Below are 26213 nucleotides of genomic sequence, written 5' to 3' on the forward strand. Positions count from 1 at the left end.
CCTAACCCAACAGAACACACACAAACTTTGGACATCAACATACTTTGAACACCACTGTTTCATGGGACACTCTTTCGCCCTGAGACCTCGTGGCGCAACGGTAGCGCGTCTGACTCCAGATCAGAAGGGTGCGTGTTCGATTCACGTCGGGGTCAGTGTTTTGTACAACGGGAAGGCCCAACGCCAGAGTTCCAATAAAAAGTCCACAAACGGCAACGTAAATTCACAAAGCACCTAAATGTCACTGATTTTGCCAGACTCACACTTGCCATTAGGAACAAAGGGATCTACGTAGCCATGCACTTTGAACTATTGCTGCCACCTGTCCACTGCGAATGTGCAACTAAAGGTTTTGCATTGGCCGGGAATCGAAGCCAGGTCAACTGCTGGGAAGGCAGCTATGCTTGCCACTATACCACCAACGCTGCCGTTGATCTGCCAACCAAAGCCAAATTCCACATGAATGTGAAGCCAGCATTGCGTGCCAGAATGACATCATTTTTCAATTTGGCAAAGCATAGATGTTTGCGAAAGCAACCGTTGGATGCACTTTCCTGTTCATGACTGCGGAGGGAGCTTCTCCATGCAACATAGCAGCTTTTTCATTTCACAATACCATTACCTTTCCTGGGGTAGCATTACATGGAATTGAACACCAGGCAGAAAATCTAACTGCTCTAGGTGAGGCTTGAACTCACAACCTCGGCATGACACGGGCTGCGTACTGCTCTATAAGTAACTTGCGCTAACCGATTGCGCCATTAGATCCAGAAAACTCGTCCAAGAAAGGATGTATAGCCGCATCCCACTGAGTCACAAGAAAGCCAAGGGAAGTTGGTAGATTGACATGCATCCATGTTTACCATGTCGAATGCCAGTGTTCCTAGTGTTCCACATTAGCCCAATTTGTGAAGGAAAGATATGTGGACAAGATTGACTTTCCTGAGAAACTGTGTGCTAGAAAATGGATGAAAGTTAATGGGATGAACAGTCACAGAAATTCACAAGTCAGCTCTTCACCTTGACACGAAGCCATACATAGACTGTTCAAAATCCAGGCCATCTTTCCATACTCAATTTATGAGTAAGGTATGGACCTAACCACACGATTCAAGTACCAGTGTGGGGAAACAAGAGGGGAAGCGCAGCATGTCGGGTGCGTCAGCCGGGAATCGAACGCGAGTCACAAGAATGGGAATCTTGTATGATACCACTACACGACTGGCACTGCTGCAAAGTAGCGCTTTTCAGGCTTTCCACTGGAGTGACAGTGATTCCAAAACCTCCATCTCCATCGCTGCGAGTCCAATCTTGCTGCTTCTTGAATTCCTCAGCAACACAGATGAAACGTTCAAACAATCTTTTCATTTTCATTCGATTCACTTTGCATTTTACAAAAGAGGCAAAACGTGGAAGTAACTGAACCAGCTTCATCCGGACATTGGGTCATGCGTGGGTTTAAAGTTACGACATGAAAATCAATGAAACGGACTTCCCAGTGCTTTGAGAGTGTAGAAATAACAGTTTGAGTGTTTTTTTTGGAAGGAGATACAAGGTTTGCGAGCAGCCTCTCACCGGTGGGGATGTAGCTCTGTGGTAGAGTGCATGTATGAGGTCCCCGCGTTCAATCCTTGGCATCTCCAGGCCGTCTTTTAACTTAGGAAGTAGTGAAGAAATCGGGAGCCTGGGATTAATCACTCGTTCTCGTTTAGGGCTTATACGCAGTCTGTGCCGTCATTCTCAGAGACATGTGTATGCATGCAAAGTGAAAAGTGAAAGAAATGACGAGATGGCAAGCACCCACAGCTGGTCCAATTGGAGTGCCCTCGAAAGGCTAGAGCGTTTTGTTTACGGCACCGTGAACCTCTCGAACTTCATGTTGAAACACATACGATCTAAAACCCACGTCTTGTCCACGTCTGTAGGTGAAGTCATAGACAGACAGTTGTCAAAGCAAGGGAATTATTGGGCACTGATGCCAGGTGTGATACCTATGAGGTACACGGACTAACAGCGAGCTATAGGCTCTGCTATGCTGAGTGTTGCTTCGTGGATAGAGCGACTATCTCGCTAGTAGTAGTAATCAAAGCATTCCACTGCCTAACCCAACAGAACACACACAAACTTTGGACATCAACATACTTTGAACACCACTGCTTCACGGGACACTCTCTCACCCTGAGACCTCGTGGCGCAACGGTAGCGCGTCTGACTCCAGATCAGAAGGGTGCGTGTTCGATTCACGTCGGGGTCAGTGTTTTGTACAACGGGAAGGCCCAACGCCAGAGTTCCAATAAAAAGTCCACAAGCGGCATCGTAAATTCACAAAGCACCTAAATGTCACTGATTTTGCCAGACTCACACTTGCCATTAGGAACAAAGGGATCTACGTAGCCATGCACTTTGAACTATTGCTGCCACCTGTCCGCTGCGAATGTGCAACTAAAGGTTTTGCATTGGCCGGGAATCGAAGCCAGGTCAACTGCTGGGAAGGCAGCTATGCTTGCCACTATACCACCAACGCTGCCGTTGATCTGCCAACCAAAATCAAATTCCACATGAATGTGAAGCCAGCATTGCGTGCCAGAATGACATCATTTTTCCATTTGGCAAAGCATAGATGTTTGCGAAAGCAACCGTTGGATGCACTTTCCTGTTCATGACTGCGGAGGGAGCTTCTCCATGCAACATAGCAGCTTTTTCATTTCACAATACCATTACCTTTCCTGGGGTAGCATTACATGGAATTGAACACCAGGCAGAAAAGCTAACTGCTGTGAGTGAGGCATGAACTCACAACCTCAGCATGACACGGGCTGCGTACTGCTCTATAAGTACCATGCGCTAACCGATTGCGCCACTAGAGCCAGAAAGCTGGCCCAAGAAAGGATGTATAGTTGCGTCCCACTGAGTCAGAAGAAAGCCAAGAGAAGTTGGTAGATTGACATGCATCCATGATTACCATTTCGAATGCCAGTGTTCCTAGTGTTCCACATTAGCCCAATTTGTGAAGGAAAGATATGTGGACAAGATTGACTTTCCTGAGAAACTGTGTGCTAGAAAATGGATGAAAGTTAATGGGATGAACAGTCACAGAAATTCACAAGTCAGCTCTTCACCTTGACACGAAGCCATACATATACTGTTCAAAATCCAGGCCATCTTTCCATACTCAATTTATGAGTAAGGTATGGACCTAACCACACGATTCAAGTACCAGTGTGGGGAAACAAGAGGGGAAGCGCAGCATGTCGGGTGCACCAGCTGGGAATCGAACGCGAGTCACAAGAATGGGAATCTTGTATGATACCACTACACGACTGGCACTGCTGCAAAGTAGCGCTTTTTAGGCTTTCCACTGGAGTGACAGTGATTCCAAAACCTCCATCTCCATCGCTGTGAGTCCAATCTTGCTGCTTCTTGAATTCCTCAGCAACACAGATGAAACGTTCAAACAATCTTTTCATTTTCATTCGATTCACTTTGCATTTTACAAAAGAGGCAAAACGTGGAAGTAACTGAACCAGCTTCATCCAGACATTGGGTCATGCGTGGGTTTAAAGTTACGACATGAAAATCAATGAAACGGACTTCCCAGTGCTTTCAGAGTGTAGAAATGACAGTTTGAGTGTTTTTATTGGAAGGAGATACAAGGTTTGCGAGCAGCCTCTCACCGGTGGGGATGTAGCTCTGTGGTAGAGTGCATGTATGAGGTCCCCGCGTTCAATCCTTGGCATCTCCAGGCCGTCTTTTAACTTAGGAAGTAGTGAAGAAATCGGGAGCCTGGGATTAATCACTCGTTCTCGTTCAGGGCTTATACGCACTCTGTGCCGTCATTCTCAGAGACATGTGTATGCATGCAAAGTGAAAAGTGAAAGAAACGACGAGATGGCAAGCACCCACAGCTGGTCCAATTGGAGTGCCCTCGAAAGGCTAGAGCGTTTTGTTTACGGCACCGTGAACCTCTCGAACTTCATGTTGACGCACATACGATCTAAAACCCACGTCTTGTCCACGTCTGTAGGTGAAGTCATAGACAGACAGTTGTCAAAGCAAGGGAATTATTGGGCACTGATGCCAGGTGTGATACCTATGAGGTACACGGACTAACAGCGAGCTATAGGCTCTGCTATGCTGAGTGTTGCTTCGTGGATAGAGCGACTATCTCGCTAGTAGTAGTAATCAAAGCATTCCACTGCCTAACCCAACAGAACACACACAAACTTTGGACATCAACATACTTTGAACACCACTGTTTCACGGGACACTCTTTCGCCCTGAGACCTCGTGGCGCAACGGTAGCGCGTCTGACTCCAGATCAGAAGGGTGCGTGTTCGATTCACGTCGGGGTCAGTGTTTTGTACAACGGGAAGGCCCAACGCCAAAGTTCCAATAAAAAGTCCACAAGCGGCAACGTAAATTCACAAAGCACCTAAATGTCACTGATTTTGCCAGACTCACACTTTCCATTAGGAACAAAGGGATCTACGTAGCCATGCACTTTGAACTATTGCTGCCACCTGTCCGCTGCGAATGTGCAACTAAAGGTTTTGCATTGGCCGGGAATCGAAGCCAGGTCAACTGCTGGGAAGGCAGCTATGCTTGCCACTATACCACCAACGCTGCCGTTGATCTGCCAACCAAAGTCAAATTCCACATGAATGTGAAGCCAGCATTGCGTGCCAGAATGACATCATTTTTCCATTTGGCAAAGCATAGATGTTTGCGAAAGCAACCGTTGGATGCACTTTCCTGTTCATGACTGCGGAGGGAGCTTCTCCATGCAACATAGCAGCTTTTTCATTTCACAATACCATTACCTTTCCTGGGGTAGCATTACATGGAATTGAACACCAGGCAGAAAAGCTAACTGCTCTAGGTGAGGCTTGAACTCACAACCTCGGCATGACACGGGCTGCGTACTGCTCTATAAGTACCGTGCGCTAACCGATTGCGCCACTAGAGCCAGAAAGCTGGCCCAAGAAAGGATGTATAGTTGCGTCCCACTGAGTCAGAAGAAAGCCAAGAGAAGTTGGTAGATTGACATGCATCCATGATTACCATTTCGAATGCCAGTGTTCCTAGTGTTCCACATTAGCCCAATTTGTGAAGGAAAGATATGTGGACAAGATTGACTTTCCTGAGAAACTGTGTGCTAGAAAATGGATGAAAGTTAATGGGATGAACAGTCACAGAAATTCACAAGTCAGCTCTTCACCTTGACACGAAGCCATACATATACTGTTCAAAATCCAGGCCATCTTTCCATACTCAATTTATGAGTAAGGTATGGACCTAACCACACGATTCAAGTACCAGTGTGGGGAAACAAGAGGGGAAGCGCAGCATGTCGGGTGCACCAGCTGGGAATCGAACGCGAGTCACAAGAATGGGAATCTTGTATGATACCACTACACGACTGGCACTGCTGCAAAGTAGCGCTTTTTAGGCTTTCCACTGGAGTGACAGTGATTCCAAAACCTCCATCTCCATCGCTGTGAGTCCAATCTTGCTGCTTCTTGAATTCCTCAGCAACACAGATGAAACGTTCAAACAATCTTTTCATTTTCATTCGATTCACTTTGCATTTTACAAAAGAGGCAAAACGTGGAAGTAACTGAACCAGCTTCATCCAGACATTGGGTCATGCGTGGGTTTAAAGTTACGACATGAAAATCAATGAAACGGACTTCCCAGTGCTTTCAGAGTGTAGAAATGACAGTTTGAGTGTTTTTATTGGAAGGAGATACAAGGTTTGCGAGCAGCCTCTCACCGGTGGGGATGTAGCTCTGTGGTAGAGTGCATGTATGAGGTCCCCGCGTTCAATCCTTGGCATCTCCAGGCCGTCTTTTAACTTAGGAAGTAGTGAAGAAATCGGGAGCCTGGGATTAATCACTCGTTCTCGTTCAGGGCTTATACGCACTCTGTGCCGTCATTCTCAGAGACATGTGTATGCATGCAAAGTGAAAAGTGAAAGAAACGACGAGATGGCAAGCACCCACAGCTGGTCCAATTGGAGTGCCCTCGAAAGGCTAGAGCGTTTTGTTTACGGCACCGTGAACCTCTCGAACTTCATGTTGACGCACATACGATCTAAAACCCACGTCTTGTCCACGTCTGTAGGTGAAGTCATAGACAGACAGTTGTCAAAGCAAGGGAATTATTGGGCACTGATGCCAGGTGTGATACCTATGAGGTACACGGACTAACAGCGAGCTATAGGCTCTGCTATGCTGAGTGTTGCTTCGTGGATAGAGCGACTATCTCGCTAGTAGTAGTAATCAAAGCATTCCACTGCCTAACCCAACAGAACACACACAAACTTTGGACATCAACATACTTTGAACACCACTGTATCACGGGACACTCTTTCGCCCTGAGACCTCGTGGCGCAACGGTAGCGCGTCTGACTCCAGATCAGAAGGGTGCGTGTTCGATTCACGTCGGGGTCAGTGTTTTGTACAACGGGAAGGCCCAACGCCAGAGTTCCAATAAAAAGTCCACAAGCGGCAACGTAAATTCACAAAGCACCTAAATGTCACTGATTTTGCCAGACTCACACTTTCCATTAGGAACAAAGGGATCTACGTAGCCATGCACTTTGAACTATTGCTGCCACCTGTCCGCTGCGAATGTGCAACTAAAGGTTTTGCATTGGCCGGGAATCGAAGCCAGGTCAACTGCTGGGAAGGCAGCTATGCTTGCCACTATACCACCAACGCTGCCGTTGATCTGCCAACCAAAGTCAAATTCCACATGAATGTGAAGCCAGCATTGCGTGCCAGAATGACATCATTTTTCCATTTGGCAAAGCATAGATGTTTGCGAAAGCAACCGTTGGATGCACTTTCCTGTTCATGACTGCGGAGGGAGCTTCTCCATGCAACATAGCAGCTTTTTCATTTCACAATACCATTACCTTTCCTGGGGTAGCATTACATGGAATTGAACACCAGGCAGAAAAGCTAACTGCTCTAGGTGAGGCTTGAACTCACAACCTCGGCATGACACGGGCTGCGTACTGCTCTATAAGTACCGTGCGTTATCCGATTGCGCCACTAGAGCCAGAAAACTTGTTCAAGAAAGGATGTATAGCCGCGTCCCACTGAGTCACAAGAAAGCCAAGAGAAGTTGGTAGATTGACATGCATCCATGTTTACCATTTCGAATTACAGTGTTCCTAGTGTTCCACATTAGCCCAATTTGTGAAGGAAAGATATGTGGACAAGATTGACTTTCCTGAGAAACTGTGTGCTAGAAAATGGATGAAAGTTAATGGGATGAACAGTCACAGAAATTCACAAGTCAGCTCTTCACCTTGACACGAAGCCATTCATAGACTGTTCAAAATCCAGGCCATCTTTCCATACTCAATTTATGAGTAAGGTATGGACCTAACCACACGATTCAAGTACCAGTGTGGGGAAACAAGAGGGGAAGCGCAGCATGTAGGGTGCACCAGCTGGGAATCGAACGCGAGTCACAAGAATGGGAATCTTGTACGATACCACTACACGACTGGCACTGCTGCAAAGTAGTGCTTTTCAGGCTTTCCACTGGAGTGACAGTGATTCCAAAACCTCCATCTCCATTGCTGCGAGTCCAATCTTGCTGCTTCTTGAATTCCTCAGCAACACAGATGAAACGTTCAAACAATCTTTTCATTTTCATTCGATTCACTTTGCATTTTACAAAAGAGGCAAAACGTGGAAGTAACTGAACCAGCTTCATCCGGACATTGGGTCATGCGTGGGTTTAAAGTTACGACATGAAAATCAATGAAACGGTCTTCCCAGTGCTTTGAGAGTGTAGAAATGACAGTTTGAGTGTTTTTTTTGGAAGGAGATACAAGGTTTGCGAGCAGCCTCTCGCCGGTGGGGATGTAGCTCTGTGGTAGAGTGCATGTATGAGGTCCCCGCGTTCAATCCTTGGCATCTCCAGGCCGTCTTTTAACTTAGGAAGTAGTGAAGAAATCGGGAGCCTGGGATTAATCACTCGTTCTCGTTTAGGGCTTATACGCACTCTGTGCCGTCATTCTCAGAGACATGTGTATGCATGCAAAGTGAAAAGTGAAAGATACGACGAGATGGCAAGCACCCACAGCTGGTCCAATTGGAGTGCCCTCGAAAGGCTAGAGCGTTTTGTTTACGGCACCGTGAACCTCTCGAACTTCATGTTGACGCACATACGATCTAAAACCCACGTCTTGTCCACGTCTGTAGGTGAAGTCATAGACAGACAGTTGTCAAAGCAAGGGAATTATTGGGCACTGATGCCAGGTGTGATACCTATGAGGTACACGGACTAACAGCGAGCTATAGGCTCTGCTATGCTGAGTGTTGCTTCGTGGATAGAGCGACTATCTCGCTAGTAGTAGTAATCAAAGCATTCCACTGCCTAACCCAACAGAACACACACAAACTTTGGACATCAACATACTTTGAACACCACTGTTTCACGGTACACTCTTTCGCCCTGAGACCTTGTGGCGCAACGGTAGCGCGTCTGACTCCAGATCAGAAGGGTGCGTGTTCGATTCACGTCGGGGTCAGTGTTTTGTACAACGGGAAGGCCCAACGCCAGAGTTCCAATAAAAAGTCCACAAGCAGCAACGTAAATTCACAAAGCACCTAAATGTCACTGATTTTGCCAGACTCACACTTGCCATTAGGAACAAAGGGATCTACGTAACCATGCACTTTGAACTATTGCTGCCACCTGTCCGCTGCGAATGTGCAACTAAAGGTTTTGCATTGGCCGGGAATCGAAGCCAGGTCAACTGCTGGGAAGGCAGCTATGCTTGCCACTATACCACCAACGCTGCCGTTGATCTGCCAACCAAAGTCAAATTCCACATGAATGTGAAGCCAGCATTGCGTGCCAGAATGACATCATTTTTCCATTTGGCAAAGCATAGATGTTTGTGAAAGCAACCGTTGGATGCACTTTCCTGTTCATGACTGCGGAGGGAGCTTCTCCATGCAACATAGCAGCTTTTTCATTTCACAATACCATTACCTTTCCTGGGGTAGCATTACATGGAATTGAACACCAGGCAGAAAAGCTAACTGCTCTAGGTGAGGCTTGAACTCACAACCTCGGCATGACACAGGCTGCGTACTGCTCTATAAGTACCGTGCGCTAACCGATTGCGCCACTAGAGCCAGAAAACTGGTCCAAGAAAGGTTGTATAGCCGCGTCCCACTGAGTCACAAGAAAGCCAAGGGAAGTTGGTAGATTGACATGCATCCATGTTTACAATTTCGAATGTCAGTGTTCCTAGTGTTCCACATTAGCCCAATTTGTGAAGGAAAGATATGTGGACAAGATTGACTTTCCTGAGAAACTGTGTGCTAGAAAATGGATGAAAGTTAATGGGATGAACAGTCACAGAAATTCACAAGTCAGCTTTTCACCTTGACACGAAGCCATACATAGACTTTTCAAAATCCAGGCCATCTTTCCATACTCAATTTATGAGTAAGATATGGACCTAACCACACGATTCAAGTACCAGTGTGGGGAAACAAGAGGGGAAGCGCAGCATGTCGGGTGCACCAGCCGGGAATCGAACGCGAGTCACAAGAATGGGAATCTTGTACGATACCACTACACGACTGGCACTGCTGCAAAGTAGTGCTTTTCAGGCTTTCCACTGGAGTGACAGTGATTCCAAAACCTCCATCTCCATTGCTGCGAGTCCAATCTTGCTGCTTCTTGAATTCCTCAGCAACACAGATGAAACGTTCAAACAATCTTTTCATTTTCATTCGATTCACTTTGCATTTTACAAAAGAGGCAAAACGTGGAAGTAACTGAACCAGCTTCATCCGGACATTGGGTCATGCGTGGGTTTAAAGTTACGACATGAAAATCAATGAAACGGTCTTCCCAGTGCTTTGAGAGTGTAGAAATGACAGTTTGAGTGTTTTTTTTGGAAGGAGATACAAGGTTTGCGAGCAGCCTCTCGCCGGTGGGGATGTAGCTCTGTGGTAGAGTGCATGTATGAGGTCCCCGCGTTCAATCCTTGGCATCTCCAGGCCGTCTTTTAACTTAGGAAGTAGTGAAGAAATCGGGAGCCTGGGATTAATCACTCGTTCTCGTTTAGGGCTTATACGCACTCTGTGCCGTCATTCTCAGAGACATGTGTATGCATGCAAAGTGAAAAGTGAAAGATACGACGAGATGGCAAGCACCCACAGCTGGTCCAATTGGAGTGCCCTCGAAAGGCTAGAGCGTTTTGTTTACGGCACCGTGAACCTCTCGAACTTCATGTTGACGCACATACGATCTAAAACCCACGTCTTGTCCACGTCTGTAGGTGAAGTCATAGACAGACAGTTGTCAAAGCAAGGGAATTATTGGGCACTGATGCCAGGTGTGATACCTATGAGGTACACGGACTAACAGCGAGCTATAGGCTCTGCTATGCTGAGTGTTGCTTCGTGGATAGAGCGACTATCTCGCTAGTAGTAGTAATCAAAGCATTCCACTGCCTAACCCAACAGAACACACACAAACTTTGGACATCAACATACTTTGAACACCACTGTTTCACGGTACACTCTTTCGCCCTGAGACCTTGTGGCGCAACGGTAGCGCGTCTGACTCCAGATCAGAAGGGTGCGTGTTCGATTCACGTCGGGGTCAGTGTTTTGTACAACGGGAAGGCCCAACGCCAGAGTTCCAATAAAAAGTCCACAAGCAGCAACGTAAATTCACAAAGCACCTAAATGTCACTGATTTTGCCAGACTCACACTTGCCATTAGGAACAAAGGGATCTACGTAACCATGCACTTTGAACTATTGCTGCCACCTGTCCGCTGCGAATGTGCAACTAAAGGTTTTGCATTGGCCGGGAATCGAAGCCAGGTCAACTGCTGGGAAGGCAGCTATGCTGGCCACTATACCACCAACGCTGCCCTTGATCTGCCAACCTAAGTCAAATTCCACATGAATGTGAAGCCAGCATTGCGTGCCAGAATGACATCATTTTTCCATTTGGCAAAGCATAGATGTTTGCGAAAGCAACCGTTGGATGCACTTTCCTGTTCATGACTGCGGAGGGAGCTTCTCCATGCAACATAGCAGCTTTTTCATTTCACAATACCATTACCTTTCCTGGGGTAGCATTACATGGAATTGAACACCAGGCAGAAAAGCTAACTGCTGTGAGTGAGGCATGAACTCACAACCTCAGCATGACACGGGCTGCGTACTGCTCTATAAGTACCGTGCGCTAACCGATTGCGCCACTAGAGCCAGAAAACTGGTCCAAGAAAGGATGTATAGTTGCGTCCCACTGAGTCAGAAGAAAGCCAAGAGAAGTTGGTAGATTGACATGCATCCATGATTACCATTTCGAATGCCAGTGTTCCTAGTGTTCCACATTAGCCCAATTTGTGAAGGAAAGATATGTGGACAAGATTGACTTTCCTGAGAAACTGTGTGCTAGAAAATGGATGAAAGTTAATGGGATGAACAGTCACAGAAATTCACAAGTCAGCTCTTCACCTTGACACGAAGCCATACATATACTGTTCAAAATCCAGGCCATCTTTCCATACTCAATTTATGAGTAAGGTATGGACCTAACCACACGATTCAAGTACCAGTGTGGGGAAACAAGAGGGGAAGCGCAGCATGTCGGGTGCACCAGCTGGGAATCGAACGCGAGTCACAAGAATGGGAATCTTGTATGATACCACTACACGACTGGCACTGCTGCAAAGTAGCGCTTTTTAGGCTTTCCACTGGAGTGACAGTGATTCCAAAACCTCCATCTCCATCGCTGTGAGTCCAATCTTGCTGCTTCTTGAATTCCTCATCAACACAGATGAAACGTTCAAACAATCTTTTCATTTTCATTCGATTCACTTTGCATTTTACAAAAGAGGCAAAACGTGGAAGTAACTGAACCAGCTTCATCCAGACATTGGGTCATGCGTGGGTTTAAAGTTACGACATGAAAATCAATGAAACGGACTTCCCAGTGCTTTCAGAGTGTAGAAATGACAGTTTGAGTGTTTTTATTGGAAGGAGATACAAGGTTTGCGAGCAGCCTCTCACCGGTGGGGATGTAGCTCTGTGGTAGAGTGCATGTATGAGGTCCCCGCGTTCAATCCTTGGCATCTCCAGGCCGTCTTTTAACTTAGGAAGTAGTGAAGAAATCGGGAGCCTGGGATTAATCACTCGTTCTCGTTTAGGGCTTATACGCACTCTGTGCCGTCATTCTCAGAGACATGTGTATGCATGCAAAGTGAAAAGTGAAAGAAACGACGACATGGCAAGCACCCACAGCTGGTCCAATTGGAGTGCCCTCGAAAGGCTAGAGCGTTTTGTTTACGGCACCGTGAACCTCTCGAACTTCATGTTGACGCACATAAGATCTAAAACCCACGTCTTGTCCACGTCTGTAGGTGAAGTCATAGACAGACAGTTGTCAAAGCAAGGGAATTATTGGGCACTGATGCCAGGTGTGATACCTATGAGGTACACGGACTAACAGCGAGCTATAGGCTCTGCTATGCTGAGTGTTGCTTCGTGGATAGAGAGACTATCTCGCTAGTAGTAGTAATCAAAGCATTCCACTGCCTAACCCAACAGAACACACACAAACATTGGACATCAACATACTTTGAACACCACTGTTTCACGGGACACTCTATCACCCTGAGACCTCGTGGCGCAACGGTAGCGTGTCTGACTCCAGATCAGAAGGGTGCGTGTTCGAGTCACGTCGGGGTCAGTGTTTTGTACAACGGGATGGCTCAACGCCAGAGTTCCAATAAAAAGTCCACAAGCGGCAACGTAAATTCACAAAGCAGCTTAATGTCACTGATTTTGCCAGACTCACACTTGCCATTAGGAACAAAGGGATCTACGTAGCCATGCACTTTGAACTATTGCTGCCACCTGTCCGCTGCGAATGTGCAACTAAAGGTTTTGCATTGGCCGGGAATCGAAGCCAGGTCAACTGCTGGGAAGGCAGCTATGCTTGCCACTATACCACCAACACTGCCGTTGATTAGCCAACAAAGTCAAATTCCACATGAATGTGAAGCCAGCATTGCGTGCCAGAATCACTTCATTTTCCCACTTGGCAAAGCATAGATGTTTGCGAAAGCAACCGTTGGATGCACTTTCCTGTTCATGACTGCGGAGGGAGCTTCTCCATGCAACATAGCAGCTTTTTCATTTCACAATACCATTACCTTTCCTGGGGTAGCATTACATGGAATTGAACACCAGGCAGAAAAGATAACTGCTCTAGGTGAGGCTTGAACTCACAACCTCAGCATGACACGGGCTGCGTACTGCTCTATAAGTACCGTGCGCTAACCGATTGCGCCACTAGAGCCAGAAAACTTGTTCAAGAAAGGATGTATAGCCGCGACCCACTGAGTCACAAGAAAGCCAAGAGAAGTTGGTAGATTGACATGCATCCATGTTTACCATTTCGAATTACAGTGTTCCTAGTGTTCCACATTAGCCCAATTTGTGAAGGAAAGATATGTGGACAAGATTGACTTTCCTGAGAAACTGTGTGCTAGAAAATGGATGAAAGTTAATGGGATGAACAGTCACAGAAATTCACAAGTCAGCTCTTCACCTTGACACGAAGCCATACATAGACTGTTCAAAATCCAGGCCATCTTTCCATACTCAATTTATGAGTAAGGTATGGACCTAACCACACGATTCAAGTACCAGTGTGGGGAAACAAGAGGGGAAGCGCAGCATGTCGGGTGCACCAGCTGGGAATCGAACGCGAGTCACAAGAATGGGAATCTTGTATGATACCACTACACGACTGGCACTGCTGCAAAGTAGCGCTTTTTAGGCTTTCCACTGGAGTGACAGTGATTCCAAAACCTCCATCTCCATCGCTGTGAGTCCAATCTTGCTGCTTCTTGAATTCCTCAGCAACACAGATGAAACGTTCAAACAATCTTTTCATTTTCATTCGATTCACTTTGCATTTTACAAAAGAGGCAAAACGTGGAAGTAACTGAACCAGCTTCATCCAGACATTGGGTCATGCGTGGGTTTAAAGTTACGACATGAAAATCAATGAAACGGACTTCCCAGTGCTTTCAGAGTGTAGAAATGACAGTTTGAGTGTTTTTATTGGAAGGAGATACAAGGTTTGCGAGCAGCCTCTCACCGGTGGGGATGTAGCTCTGTGGTAGAGTGCATGTATGAGGTCCCCGCGTTCAATCCTTGGCATCTCCAGGCCGTCTTTTAACTTAGGAAGTAGTGAAGAAATCGGGAGCTTGGGATTAATCACTCGTTCTCGTTTAGGGCTTATACGCACTCTGTGCCGTCATTCTCAGAGAAATGTGTATGCATGCAAAGTGAAAAGTGAAAGAAACGACGAGATGGCAAGCACCCACAGCTGGTCCAATTGGAGTGCCCTCGAAAGGCTAGAGCGGTTTGTTTACGGCACCGTGAACCTCTCGAACTTCATGTTGACGCACATACGATCTAAAACCCACGTCTTGTCCACGTCTGTAGGTGAAGTCATAGACAGACAGTTGTCAAAGCAAGGGAATTATTGGGCACTGATGCCAGGTGTGATACCTATGAGGTACACGGACTAACAGCGAGCTATAGGCTCTGCTATGCTGAGTGTTGCTTCGTGGATAGAGAGACTATCTCGCTAGTAGTAGTAATCAAAGCATTCCACTGCCTAACCCAACAGAACACACACAAACATTGGACATCAACATACTTTGAACACCACTGTTTCACGGGACACTCTTTCACCCTGAGACCTCGTGGCGCAACGGTAGCGTGTCTGACTCCAGATCAGAAGGGTGCGTGTTCGATTCACGTCGGGGTCAGTGTTTTGTACAACGGGATGGCTCAACGCCAGAGTTCCAATAAAAAGTCCACAAGCGGCAACGTAAATTCACAAAGCAGCTTAATGTCACTGATTTTGCCAGACTCACACTTGCCATTAGGAACAAAGGGATCTACGTAGCCATGCACTTTGAACTATTGCTGCCACCTGTCCGCTGCGAATGTGCAACTAAAGGTTTTGCATTGGCCGGGAATCGAAGCCAGGTCAACTGCTGGGAAGGCAGCTATGCTTGCCACTATACCACCAACACTGCCGTTGATTAGCCAACAAAGTCAAATTCCACATGAATGTGAAGCCAGCATTGCGTGCCAGAATCACTTCATTTTCCCACTTGGCAAAGCATAGATGTTTGCGAAAGCAACCGTTGGATGCACTTTCCTGTTCATGACTGCGGAGGGAGCTTCTCCATGCAACATAGCAGCTTTTTCATTTCACAATACCATTACCTTTCCTGGGGTAGCATTACATGGAATTGAACACCAGGCAGAAAAGATAACTGCTCTAGGTGAGGCTTGAACTCACAACCTCGGCATGACACGGGCTGCGTACTGCTCTATAAGTACTGTGCGCTAACCGATTGCGCCACTAGAGCCAGAAAACTTGTTCAAGAAAGGATGTATAGCCGCGACCCACTGAGTCACAAGAAAGCCAAGAGAAGTTGGTAGATTGACATGCATCCATGTTTACCATTTCGAATTACAGTGTTCCTAGTGTTCCACATTAGCCCAATTTGTGAAGGAAAGATATGTGGACAACATTGACTTTCCTGAGAAACTGTGTGCTAGAAAATGGATGAAAGTTAATGGGATGACCAGTCACAGAAATTCACAAGTCAGCTCTTCACCTTGACACGAAGCCATACATAGACTGTTCAAAATCCAGGCCATCTTTCCATACTCAATTTATGAGTAAGGTATGGACCTAACCACACGATTCAAGTACCAGTGTGGGGAAACAAGAGGGGAAGCGCAGCATGTCGGGTGCACCAGCTGGGAATCGAACGCGAGTCACAAGAATGGGAATCTTGTATGATACCACTACACGACTGGCACTGCTGCAAAGTAGCGCTTTTTAGGCTTTCCACTGGAGTGACAGTGATTCCAAAACCTCCATCTCCATCGCTGTGAGTCCAATCTTGCTGCTTCTTGAATTCCTCAGCAACACAGATGAAACGTTCAAACAATCTTTTCATTTTCATTCGATTCACTTTGCATTTTACAAAAGAGGCAAAACGTGGAAGTAACTGAACCAGCTTCATCCAGACATTGGGTCATGCGTGGGTTTAAAGTTACGACATGAAAATCAATGAAACGGACTTCCCAGTGCTTTCAGAGTGTAGAAATGACAGTTTGAGTGTTTTTATTGGAAGGAGATACAAGGTTTGCGAGCAGCCTCTCACCGGTGGGGATGTAGCTCTGTGGTAGAGTGCATGTATGAGGTCCCCGCGTTCAATCCTTGGCATCTCCAGGCCGTCTTTTAACTTAGGAAGTAGTGAAGAAATCGGGAGCTTGGGATTAATCACTCGTTCTCGTTTAGGGCTTATACGCACTCTGTGCCGTCATTCTCAGAGAAATGTGTATGCATGCAAAGTGAAAAGTGAAAGAAACGACGAGATGGCAAGCACCCACAGCTGGTCCAATTGGAGTGCCCTCGAAAGGCTAGAGCGGTTTGTTTACGGCACCGTGAACCTCTCGAACTTCATGTTGACGCACATACGATCTAAAATCCACGTCTGTAGGTGAAGTCATAGACAGACAGTTGTCAAAGCAAGGGAATTATTGGGCACTGATGCCAGGTGTGATACCTATGAGGTACACGGACTAACAGCGAGCTATAGGCTCTGCTATGCTGAGTGTTGCTTCGTGGATAGAGCGACTATCTCGCTAGTAGTAGTAATCAAAGCATTCCACTGCCTAACCCAACAGAACACACACAAACTTTGGACATCAACATACTTTGAACACCACTGTTTCACGGGACACTCTTTCACCCTGAGACCTCGTGGCGCAACGGTAGCGCGTCTGACTCCAGATCAGAAGGGTGCGTGTTTGATTCACTTCGGGGTCAGTGTTTTGTACAACGGGATGGCTCAACGCCAGAGTTCCAATAAAAAGTCCACAAGCGGCAACGTAAATTCACAAAGCAGCTTAATGTCACTGATTTTGCCAGACTCACACTTGCCATTAGGAACAAAGGGATCTACGTAGCCATGCACTTTGAACTATTGCTGCCACCTGTCCGCTGCGAATGTGCAACTAAAGGTTTTGCATTGGCGGGGAATCGAAGCCAGGTCAACTGCTGGGAAGGCAGCTATGCTTGCCACTATACCACCAACGCTGCCGTTGATCTGCCAACCAAAGTCAAATTCCACATGAATGTGAAGCCAGCATTGCGTGCCAGAATGACATCATTTTTCCATTTGGCAAAGCATAGATGTTTGCGAAAGCAACCGTTGGATGCACTTTCCTGTTCATGACTGCGGAGGGAGCTTCTCCATGCAACATAGCAGCTTTTTCATTTCACAATACCATTACCTTTCCTGGGGTAGCATTACATGGAATTGAACACCAGACAGAAAAGCTAACTGCTCTAGGTGAGGCTTGAACTCACAACCTCGGCATGACACGGGCTGCGTACTGCTCTATAAGTACCGTGCGCTAACCGATTGCGCCACTAGAGCCAGAAAACTGGTCCAAGAAAGGATGTATAGTCGCGTCCCACTGAGTCACAAGAAAGCCAAGGGAAGTTGGTAGATTGACATGCATCCATGTTTACCATGTCGAATGCCAGTGTTCCTTGTGTTCCACATTAGCCCAATTTGTGAAGGAAAGATATGTGGACAAGATTGACTTTCCTGAGAAACTGTGTGCTAGAAAATGGATGAAAGTTAATGGGATGAACAGTCACAGAAATTCACAAGTCAGCTCTTCACCTTGACACGAAGCCATTCATAGACTGTTCAAAATCCAGGCCATCTTTCCATACTCAATTTATGAGTAAGGTATGGACCTAACCACACGATTCAAGTACCAGTGTGGGGAAACAAGAGGGGAAGCGCAGCATGTAGGGTGCACCAGCTGGGAATCGAACGCGAGTCACAAGAATGGGAATCTTGTACGATACCACTACACGACTGGCACTGCTGCAAAGTAGCGCTTTTCAGGCTTTCCACTGGAGTGACAGTGATTCCAAAACCTCCATCTCCATCGCTGCGAGTCCAATCTTGCTGCTTCTTGAATTCCTCAGCAACACAGATGAAACGTTCAAACAATCTTTTCATTTTCATTCGATTCACTTTGCATTTTACAAAAGAGGCAAAACGTGGAAGTAACTGAACCAGCTTCATCCGGACATTGGGTCATGCGTGGGTTTAAAGTTACGACATGAAAATCAATGAAACGGACTTCCCAGTGCTTTGAGAGTGTAGAAATGACAGTTTGAGTGTTTTTTTTGGAAGGAGATACAAGGTTTGCGAGCAGCCTCTCGCCGGTGGGGATGTAGCTCTGTGGTAGAGTGCATGTATGAGGTCCCCGCGTTCAATCCTTGGCATCTCCAGGCCGTCTTTTAACTTAGGAAGTAGTGAAGAAATCGGGAGCCTGGGATTAATCACTCGTTCTCGTTTAGGGCTTATACGCACTCTGTGCCGTCATTCTCAGAGACATGTGTATGCATGCAAAGTGAAAAGTGAAAGATACGACGAGATGGCAAGCACCCACAGCTGGTCCAATTGGAGTGCCCTCGAAAGGCTAGAGCGTTTTGTTTACGGCACCGTGAACCTCTCGAACTTCATGTTGACGCACATACGATCTAAAACCCACGTCTTGTCCACGTCTGTAGGTGAAGTCATAGACACACAGTTGTCAAAGCAACGGAATTATTGGGCACTGATGCCAGGTGTGATACCTATGAGGTACACGGACTAACAGCGAGCTATAGGCTCTGCTATGCTGAGTGTTGCTTCGTGGATAGAGCGACTATCTCGCTAGTAGTAGTAATCAAAGCATTCCACTGCCTAACCCAACAGAACACACACAAACTTTGGACATCAACATACTTTGAACACCACTGTTTCACGGTACACTCTTTCGCCCTGAGACCTCGTGGCGCAACGGTAGCGCGTCTGACTCCAGATCAGAAGGGTGCGTGTTCGATTCACGTCGGGGTCAGTGTTTTGTACAACGGGAAGGCCCAACGCCAGAGTTCCAATAAAAAGTCCACAAGCGGCAACGTAAATTCACAAAGCACCTAAATGTCACTGATTTTGCCAGACTCACACTTGCCATTAGGAACAAAGGGATCTACGTAGCCATGCACTTTGAACTATTGCTGCCACCTGTGCGCAGCGAATGTGCAACTAAAGGTTTTGCATTGGCCGGGAATCGAAGCCAGGTCAACTGCTGGGAAGGCAGCTATGCTTGCCACTATACCACCAACGCTGCCGTTGATCTGCCAACCAAAGTCAAATTCCACATGAATGTGAAGCCAGCATTGCGTGCCAGAATGACATCATTTTTCCATTTGGCAAAGCATAGATGTTTGCGAAAGCAACCGTTGGATGCACTTTCCTGTTCGTGACTGCGGAGGGAGCTTCTCCATGCAACATAGCAGCTTTTTCATTTCACAATACCATTACCTTTCCTGGGGTAGCATTACATGGAATTGAACACCAGGCAGAAAAGCTAACTGCTCTAGGTGAGGCTTGAACTCACAACCTCGGCATGACACGGGCTGCGTACTGCTCTATAAGTACCGTGCGCTAACCGATTGCGCCACTAGAGCCGGAAAACTAGCCCAAGAAAGGATGTATAGTTGCGTCCCACTGAGTCAGAGGAAAGCCAAGAGAAGTTGGTAGATTGACATGCATCCATGATTACCATTTCGAATGCCAGTGTTCCTAGTGTTCCACATTAGCCCAATTTGTGAAGGAAAGATATGTGGACAAGATTGACTTTCCTGAGAAACTGTGTGCTAGAAAATGGATGAAAGTTAATGGGATGGACAGTCACAGAAATTCACAAGTCAGCTCTTCACCTTGACACGAAGCCATACATATACTGTTCAAAATCCAGGCCATCTTTCCATACTCAATTTATGAGTAAGGTATGGACCTAACCACACGATTCAAGTACCAGTGTGGGGAAACGAGGGGAAGCGCAGCATGTCGGGTGCACCAGCTGGGAATCGAACGCGAGTCACAAGAATGGGAATCTTGTATGATACCACTACACGACTGGCACTGCTGCAAAGTAGCGCTTTTTAGGCTTTCCACTGGAGTGACAGTGATTCCAAAACCTCCATCTCCATCGCTGTGAGTCCAATCTTGCTGCTTCTTGAATTCCTCAGCAACACAGATGAAACGTTCAAACAATCTTTTCATTTTCATTCGATTCACTTTGCATTTTACAAAAGAGGCAAAACGTGGAAGTAACTGAACCAGCTTCATCCAGACATTGGGTCATGCGTGGGTTTAAAGTTACGACATGAAAATCAATGAAACGGACTTCCCAGTGCTTTCAGAGTGTAGAAATGACAGTTTGAGTGTTTTTATTGGAAGGAGATACAAGGTTTGCGAGCAGCCTCTCACCGGTGGGGATGTAGCTCTGTGGTAGAGTGCATGTATGAGGTCCCCGCGTTCAATCCTTGGCATCTCCAGGCCGTCTTTTAACTTAGGAAGTAGTGAAGAAATCGGGAGCTTGGGATTAATCACTCGTTCTCGTTTAGGGCTTATACGCACTCTGTGCCGTCATTCTCAGAGAAATGTGTATGCATGCAAAGTGAAAAGTGAAAGAAACGACGAGATGGCAAGCACCCACAGCTGGTCCAATTGGAGTGCCCTCGAAAGGCTAGAGCGGTTTGTTTACGGCACCGTGAACCTCTCGAACTTCATGTTGACGCACATACGATCTAAAATCCACGTCTGTAGGTGAAGTCATAGACAGACAGTTGTCAAAGCAAGGGAATTATTGGGCACTGATGCCAGGTGTGATACCTATGAGGTACACGGACTAACAGCGAGCTATAGGCTCTGCTATGCTGAGTGTTGCTTCGTGGATAGAGCGACTATCTCGCTAGTAGTAGTAATCAAAGCATTCCACTGCCTAACCCAACAGAACACACACAAACTTTGGACATCAACATACTTTGAACACCACTGTTTCACGGGACACTCTTTCACCCTGAGACCTCGTGGCGCAACGGTAGCGCGTCTGACTCCAGATCAGAAGGGTGCGTGTTTGATTCACTTCGGGGTCAGTGTTTTGTACAACGGGATGGCTCAACGCCAGAGTTCCAATAAAAAGTCCACAAGCGGCAACGTAAATTCACAAAGCAGCTTAATGTCACTGATTTTGCCAGACTCACACTTGCCATTAGGAACAAAGGGATCTACGTAGCCATGCACTTTGAACTATTGCTGCCACCTGTCCGCTGCGAATGTGCAACTAAAGGTTTTGCATTGGCCGGGAATCGAAGCCAGGTCAACTGCTGGGAAGGCAGCTATGCTTGCCACTATACCACCAACGCTGCCGTTGATCTGCCAACCAAAGTCAAATTCCACATGAATGTGAAGCCAGCATTGCGTGCCAGAATGACATCATTTTTCCATTTGGCAAAGCATAGATGTTTGCGAAAGCAACCGTTGGATGCACATTCCTGTTCATGACTGCGGAGGGAGCTTCTCCATGCAACATAGCAGCTTTTTCATTTCACAATACCATTACCTTTCCTGGGGTAGCATTACATGGAATTGAACACCAGACAGAAAAGCTAACTGCTCTAGGTGAGGCTTGAACTCACAACCTCGGCATGACACGGGCTGCGTACTGCTCTATAAGTACCGTGCGCTAACCGATTGCGCCACTAGAGCCAGAAAACTGGTCCAAGAAAGGATGTATAGTCGCGTCCCACTGAGTCACAAGAAAGCCAAGGGAAGTTGGTAGATTGACATGCATCCATGTTTACCATGTCGAATGCCAGTGTTCCTTGTGTTCCACATTAGCCCAATTTGTGAAGGAAAGATATGTGGACAAGATTGACTTTCCTGAGAAACTGTGTGCTAGAAAATGGATGAAAGTTAATGGGATGAACAGTCACAGAAATTCACAAGTCAGCTCTTCACCTTGACACGAAGCCATTCATAGACTGTTCAAAATCCAGGCCATCTTTCCATACTCAATTTATGAGTAAGGTATGGACCTAACCACACGATTCAAGTACCAGTGTGGGGAAACAAGAGGGGAAGCGCAGCATGTCGGGTGCACCAGCTGGGAATCGAACGCGAGTCACAAGAATGGGAATCTTGTACGATACCACTACACGACTGGCACTGCTGCAAAGTAGCGCTTTTCAGGCTTTCCACTGGAGTGACAGTGATTCCAAAACCTCCATCTCCATCGCTGCGAGTCCAATCTTGCTGCTTCTTGAATTCCTCAGCAACACAGATGAAACGTTCAAACAATCTTTTCATTTTCATTCGATTCACTTTGCATTTTACAAAAGAGGCAAAACGTGGAAGTAACTGAACCAGCTTCATCCGGACATTGGGTCATGCGTGGGTTTAAAGTTACGACATGAAAATCAATGAAACGGACTTCCCAGTGCTTTGAGAGTGTAGAAATGACAGTTTGAGTGTTTTTTTTGGAAGGAGATACAAGGTTTGCGAGCAGCCTCTCGCCGGTGGGGATGTAGCTCTGTGGTAGAGTGCATGTATGAGGTCCCCGCGTTCAATCCTTGGCATCTCCAGGCCGTCTTTTAACTTAGGAAGTAGTGAAGAAATCGGGAGCCTGGGATTAATCACTCGTTCTCGTTTAGGGCTTATACGCACTCTGTGCCGTCATTCTCAGAGACATGTGTATGCATGCAAAGTGAAAAGTGAAAGATACGACGAGATGGCAAGCACCCACAGCTGGTCCAATTGGAGTGCCCTCGAAAGGCTAGAGCGTTTTGTTTACGGCACCGTGAACCTCTCGAACTTCATGTTGACGCACATACGATCTAAAACCCACGTCTTGTCCACGTCTGTAGGTGAAGTCATAGACACACAGTTGTCAAAGCAACGGAATTATTGGGCACTGATGCCAGGTGTGATACCTATGAGGTACACGGACTAACAGCGAGCTATAGGCTCTGCTATGCTGAGTGTTGCTTCGTGGATAGAGCGACTATCTCGCTAGTAGTAGTAATCAAAGCATTCCACTGCCTAACCCAACAGAACACACACAAACTTTGGACATCAACATACTTTGAACACCACTGTTTCACGGTACACTCTTTCGCCCTGAGACCTTGTGGCGCAACGGTAGCGCGTCTGACTCCAGATCAGAAGGGTGCGTGTTCGATTCACGTCGGGGTCAGTGTTTTGTACAACGGGAAGGCCCAACGCCAGAGTTCCAATAAAAAGTCCACAAGCGGCAACGTAAATTCACAAAGCACCTAAATGTCACTGATTTTGCCAGACTCACACTTGCCATTAGGAACAAAGGGATCTACGTAGCCATGCACTTTGAACTATTGCTGCCACCTGTGCGCAGCGAATGTGCAACTAAAGGTTTTGCATTGGCCGGGAATCAAAGCCAGGTCAACTGCTGGGAAGGCAGCTATGCTTGCCACTATACCACCAACGCTGCCGTTGATCTGCCAACCAAAGTCAAATTCCACATGAATGTGAAGCCAGCATTGCGTGCCAGAATGACATCATTTTTCCATTTGGCAAAGCATAGATGTTTGCGAAAGCAACCGTTGGATGCACTTTCCTGTTCGTGACTGCGGAGGGAGCTTCTCCATGCAACATAGCAGCTTTTTCATTTCACAATACCATTACCTTTCCTGGGGTAGCATTACATGGAATTGAACACCAGGCAGAAAAGCTAACTGCTCTAGGTGAGGCTTGAACTCACAACCTCGGCATGACACGGGCTGCGTACTGCTCTATAAGTACCGTGCGCTAACCGATTGCGCCACTAGAGCCGGAAAACTAGCCCAAGAAAGGATGTATAGTTGCGTCCCACTGAGTCAGAGGAAAGCCAAGAGAAGTTGGTAGATTGACATGCATCCATGATTACCATTTCGAATGCCAGTGTTCCTAGTGTTCCACATTAGCCCAATTTGTGAAGGAAAGATATGTGGACAAGATTGACTTTCCTGAGAAACTGTGTGCTAGAAAATGGATGAAAGTTAATGGGATGGACAGTCACAGAAATTCACAAGTCAGCTCTTCACCTTGACACGAAGCCATACATATACTGTTCAAAATCCAGGCCATCTTTCCATACTCAATTTATGAGTAAGGTATGGACCTAACCACACGATTCAAGTACCAGTGTGGGGAAACGAGGGGAAGCGCAGCATGTCGGGTGCACCAGCTGGGAATCGAACGCGAGTCACAAGAATGGGAATCTTGTATGATACCACTACACGACTGGCACTGCTGCAAAGTAGCGCTTTTTAGGCTTTCCACTGGAGTGACAGTGATTCCAAAACCTCCATCTCCATCGCTGTGAGTCCAATCTTGCTGCTTCTTGAATTCCTCAGCAACACAGATGAAACGTTCAAACAATCTTTTCATTTTCATTCGATTCACTTTGCATTTTACAAAAGAGGCAAAACGTGGAAGTAACTGAACCAGCTTCATCCAGACATTGGGTGATGCGTGGGTTTAAAGTTACGACATGAAAATCAATGAAACGGACTTCCCAGTGCTTTCAGAGTGTAGAAATGACAGTTTGAGTGTTTTTATTGGAAGGAGATACAAGGTTTGCGAGCAGCCTCTCACCGGTGGGGATGTAGCTCTGTGGTAGAGTGCATATATGAGGTCCCCGCGTTCAATCCTTGACATCTCCAGGCCGTCTTTTAACTTAGGAAGTAGTGAAGAAATCGGGAGCTTGGGATTAATCACTCGTTCTCGTTTAGGGCTTATACGCACTCTGTGCCGTCATTCTCAGAGACATGTGTATGCATGCAAAGTGAAAAGTGAAAGATACGACGAGATGGCAAGCACCCACAGCTGGTCCAATTGGAGTGCCCTCGAAAGGCTAGAGCGTTTTGTTTACGGCACCGTGAACCTCTCGAACTTCATGTTGACGCACATACGATCTAAAACCCACGTCTTGTCCACGTCTGTAGGTGAAGTCATAGACAGACAGTTGTCAAAGCAAGGGAATTATTGGGCACTGATGCCAGGTGTGATACCTATGAGGTACACGGACTAACAGCGAGCTATAGGCTCTGCTATGCTGAGTGTTGCTTCGTGGATAGAGCGACTATCTCGCTAGTAGTAGTAATCAAAGCATTCCACTGCCTAACCCAACAGAACACACACAAACTTTGGACATCAACATACTTTGAACACCACTGTTTCACGGGACACTCTTTCGCCCTGAGACCTCGTGGCGCAATGGTAGCGCGTCTGACTCCAGATCAGAAGGGTGCGTGTTCGATTCACGTCGGGGTCAGTGTTTTGTACAACGGGAAGGCCCAACGCCAGAGTTCCAATAAAAAGTCCACAAGCGGCAACGTAAATTCACAAAGCACCTAAATGTCACTGATTTTGCCAGACTCACACTTTCCATTAGGAACAAAGGGATCTACGTAGCCATGCACTTTGAACTATTGCTGCCACCTGTCCGCTGCGAATGTGCAACTAAAGGTTTTGCATTGGCCGGGAATTGAAGCCAGGTCAACTGCTGGGAAGGCAGCTATGCTTGCCACTATACCACCAACACTGCCGTTGATTAGCCAACAAAGTCAAATTCCACATGAATGTGAAGCCAGCATTGCGTGCCAGAATGACATCATTTTTCCATTTGGCAAAGCATAGATGTTTGCGAAAGCAACCGTTGGATGCACTTTCCTGTTCATGACTGCGGAGGGAGCTTCTCCATGCAACATAGCAGCTTTTTCATTTCACAATACCATTACCTTTCCTGGGGTAGCATTACATGGAATTGAACACCAGGCAGAAAAGCTAACTGCTCTAGGTGAGGCTTGAACTCACAACCTCAGCATGACACAGGCTGCGTACTGCTCTATAAGTACCGTGCGCTAACCGATTGCGCCACTAGAGCCAGAAAACTTGTCCAAGAAAGGTTGTATAGCCGCGTCCCACTGAGTCACAAGAAAGCCAAGGGAAGTTGGTAGATTGACATGCATCCATGTTTACAATTTCGAATGTCAGTGTTCCTAGTGTTCCACATTAGCCCAATTTGTGAAGGAAAGATATGTGGACAAGATTGACTTTCCTGAGAAACTGTGTGCTAGAAAATGGATGAAAGTTAATGGGATGAACAGTCACAGAAATTCACAAGTCAGCTTTTCACCTTGACACAAAGCCATACATAGACTTTTCAAAAT

At 46.6% G+C, this 26213-nt stretch overlaps 23 non-coding genes across 23 annotated transcripts; 13 read left to right on the forward strand and 10 right to left on the reverse strand.

Moving 5' to 3' along the window:
* Nucleotides 1-83: 83 nt before the first annotated feature.
* On the forward strand, nt 84-155 carry trnaw-cca (transfer RNA tryptophan (anticodon CCA)). The gene has a single exon. It is a non-coding gene; the product is annotated as a tRNA-Trp (tRNA).
* A 2027-nt stretch (nt 156-2182) lies between these two features.
* On the forward strand, nt 2183-2254 carry trnaw-cca (transfer RNA tryptophan (anticodon CCA)). Its single transcript has one exon. It is a non-coding gene; the product is annotated as a tRNA-Trp (tRNA).
* A 2027-nt stretch (nt 2255-4281) lies between these two features.
* Nucleotides 4282-4353, forward strand: trnaw-cca (transfer RNA tryptophan (anticodon CCA)). Its single transcript has one exon. It is a non-coding gene; the product is annotated as a tRNA-Trp (tRNA).
* Nucleotides 4354-4871: 518 nt separating this feature from the next.
* On the reverse strand, nt 4872-4966 carry trnai-uau (transfer RNA isoleucine (anticodon UAU)). Its single transcript has 2 exons — nt 4929-4966; nt 4872-4907 (listed from the first exon to the last, which is right to left on the reverse strand). It is a non-coding gene; the product is annotated as a tRNA-Ile (tRNA).
* Nucleotides 4967-6380: 1414 nt separating this feature from the next.
* On the forward strand, nt 6381-6452 carry trnaw-cca (transfer RNA tryptophan (anticodon CCA)). Its single transcript has one exon. It is a non-coding gene; the product is annotated as a tRNA-Trp (tRNA).
* Nucleotides 6453-6970: 518 nt separating this feature from the next.
* trnai-uau (transfer RNA isoleucine (anticodon UAU)) lies at nt 6971-7065 on the reverse strand. Its single transcript has 2 exons — nt 7028-7065; nt 6971-7006 (listed from the first exon to the last, which is right to left on the reverse strand). It is a non-coding gene; the product is annotated as a tRNA-Ile (tRNA).
* A 1414-nt stretch (nt 7066-8479) lies between these two features.
* trnaw-cca (transfer RNA tryptophan (anticodon CCA)) lies at nt 8480-8551 on the forward strand. Its single transcript has one exon. It is a non-coding gene; the product is annotated as a tRNA-Trp (tRNA).
* Nucleotides 8552-9069: 518 nt separating this feature from the next.
* On the reverse strand, nt 9070-9164 carry trnai-uau (transfer RNA isoleucine (anticodon UAU)). The gene is made up of 2 exons: nt 9127-9164; nt 9070-9105 (listed from the first exon to the last, which is right to left on the reverse strand). It is a non-coding gene; the product is annotated as a tRNA-Ile (tRNA).
* Nucleotides 9165-10578: 1414 nt separating this feature from the next.
* Nucleotides 10579-10650, forward strand: trnaw-cca (transfer RNA tryptophan (anticodon CCA)). The gene has a single exon. It is a non-coding gene; the product is annotated as a tRNA-Trp (tRNA).
* A 2027-nt stretch (nt 10651-12677) lies between these two features.
* On the forward strand, nt 12678-12749 carry trnaw-cca (transfer RNA tryptophan (anticodon CCA)). The gene has a single exon. It is a non-coding gene; the product is annotated as a tRNA-Trp (tRNA).
* Nucleotides 12750-13266: 517 nt separating this feature from the next.
* On the reverse strand, nt 13267-13361 carry trnai-uau (transfer RNA isoleucine (anticodon UAU)). Its single transcript has 2 exons — nt 13324-13361; nt 13267-13302 (listed from the first exon to the last, which is right to left on the reverse strand). It is a non-coding gene; the product is annotated as a tRNA-Ile (tRNA).
* Nucleotides 13362-14775: 1414 nt separating this feature from the next.
* Nucleotides 14776-14847, forward strand: trnaw-cca (transfer RNA tryptophan (anticodon CCA)). Its single transcript has one exon. It is a non-coding gene; the product is annotated as a tRNA-Trp (tRNA).
* Nucleotides 14848-15364: 517 nt separating this feature from the next.
* Nucleotides 15365-15459, reverse strand: trnai-uau (transfer RNA isoleucine (anticodon UAU)). The gene is made up of 2 exons: nt 15422-15459; nt 15365-15400 (listed from the first exon to the last, which is right to left on the reverse strand). It is a non-coding gene; the product is annotated as a tRNA-Ile (tRNA).
* A 1403-nt stretch (nt 15460-16862) lies between these two features.
* On the forward strand, nt 16863-16934 carry trnaw-cca (transfer RNA tryptophan (anticodon CCA)). The gene has a single exon. It is a non-coding gene; the product is annotated as a tRNA-Trp (tRNA).
* Nucleotides 16935-17452: 518 nt separating this feature from the next.
* On the reverse strand, nt 17453-17547 carry trnai-uau (transfer RNA isoleucine (anticodon UAU)). Its single transcript has 2 exons — nt 17510-17547; nt 17453-17488 (listed from the first exon to the last, which is right to left on the reverse strand). It is a non-coding gene; the product is annotated as a tRNA-Ile (tRNA).
* A 1414-nt stretch (nt 17548-18961) lies between these two features.
* trnaw-cca (transfer RNA tryptophan (anticodon CCA)) lies at nt 18962-19033 on the forward strand. The gene has a single exon. It is a non-coding gene; the product is annotated as a tRNA-Trp (tRNA).
* Nucleotides 19034-19551: 518 nt separating this feature from the next.
* Nucleotides 19552-19646, reverse strand: trnai-uau (transfer RNA isoleucine (anticodon UAU)). The gene is made up of 2 exons: nt 19609-19646; nt 19552-19587 (listed from the first exon to the last, which is right to left on the reverse strand). It is a non-coding gene; the product is annotated as a tRNA-Ile (tRNA).
* A 1401-nt stretch (nt 19647-21047) lies between these two features.
* trnaw-cca (transfer RNA tryptophan (anticodon CCA)) lies at nt 21048-21119 on the forward strand. The gene has a single exon. It is a non-coding gene; the product is annotated as a tRNA-Trp (tRNA).
* Nucleotides 21120-21637: 518 nt separating this feature from the next.
* Nucleotides 21638-21732, reverse strand: trnai-uau (transfer RNA isoleucine (anticodon UAU)). The gene is made up of 2 exons: nt 21695-21732; nt 21638-21673 (listed from the first exon to the last, which is right to left on the reverse strand). It is a non-coding gene; the product is annotated as a tRNA-Ile (tRNA).
* A 1414-nt stretch (nt 21733-23146) lies between these two features.
* trnaw-cca (transfer RNA tryptophan (anticodon CCA)) lies at nt 23147-23218 on the forward strand. The gene has a single exon. It is a non-coding gene; the product is annotated as a tRNA-Trp (tRNA).
* A 518-nt stretch (nt 23219-23736) lies between these two features.
* On the reverse strand, nt 23737-23831 carry trnai-uau (transfer RNA isoleucine (anticodon UAU)). The gene is made up of 2 exons: nt 23794-23831; nt 23737-23772 (listed from the first exon to the last, which is right to left on the reverse strand). It is a non-coding gene; the product is annotated as a tRNA-Ile (tRNA).
* Nucleotides 23832-25243: 1412 nt separating this feature from the next.
* Nucleotides 25244-25315, forward strand: trnaw-cca (transfer RNA tryptophan (anticodon CCA)). The gene has a single exon. It is a non-coding gene; the product is annotated as a tRNA-Trp (tRNA).
* Nucleotides 25316-25832: 517 nt separating this feature from the next.
* On the reverse strand, nt 25833-25927 carry trnai-uau (transfer RNA isoleucine (anticodon UAU)). The gene is made up of 2 exons: nt 25890-25927; nt 25833-25868 (listed from the first exon to the last, which is right to left on the reverse strand). It is a non-coding gene; the product is annotated as a tRNA-Ile (tRNA).
* Between the last annotated feature and the right edge of the window lie 286 nt (nt 25928-26213).

The sequence above is a fragment of the Amia ocellicauda genome, chromosome 16 (assembly GCF_036373705.1).
Source record: "Amia ocellicauda isolate fAmiCal2 chromosome 16, fAmiCal2.hap1, whole genome shotgun sequence".
Lineage (NCBI taxonomy): Eukaryota > Metazoa > Chordata > Actinopteri > Amiiformes > Amiidae > Amia > Amia ocellicauda.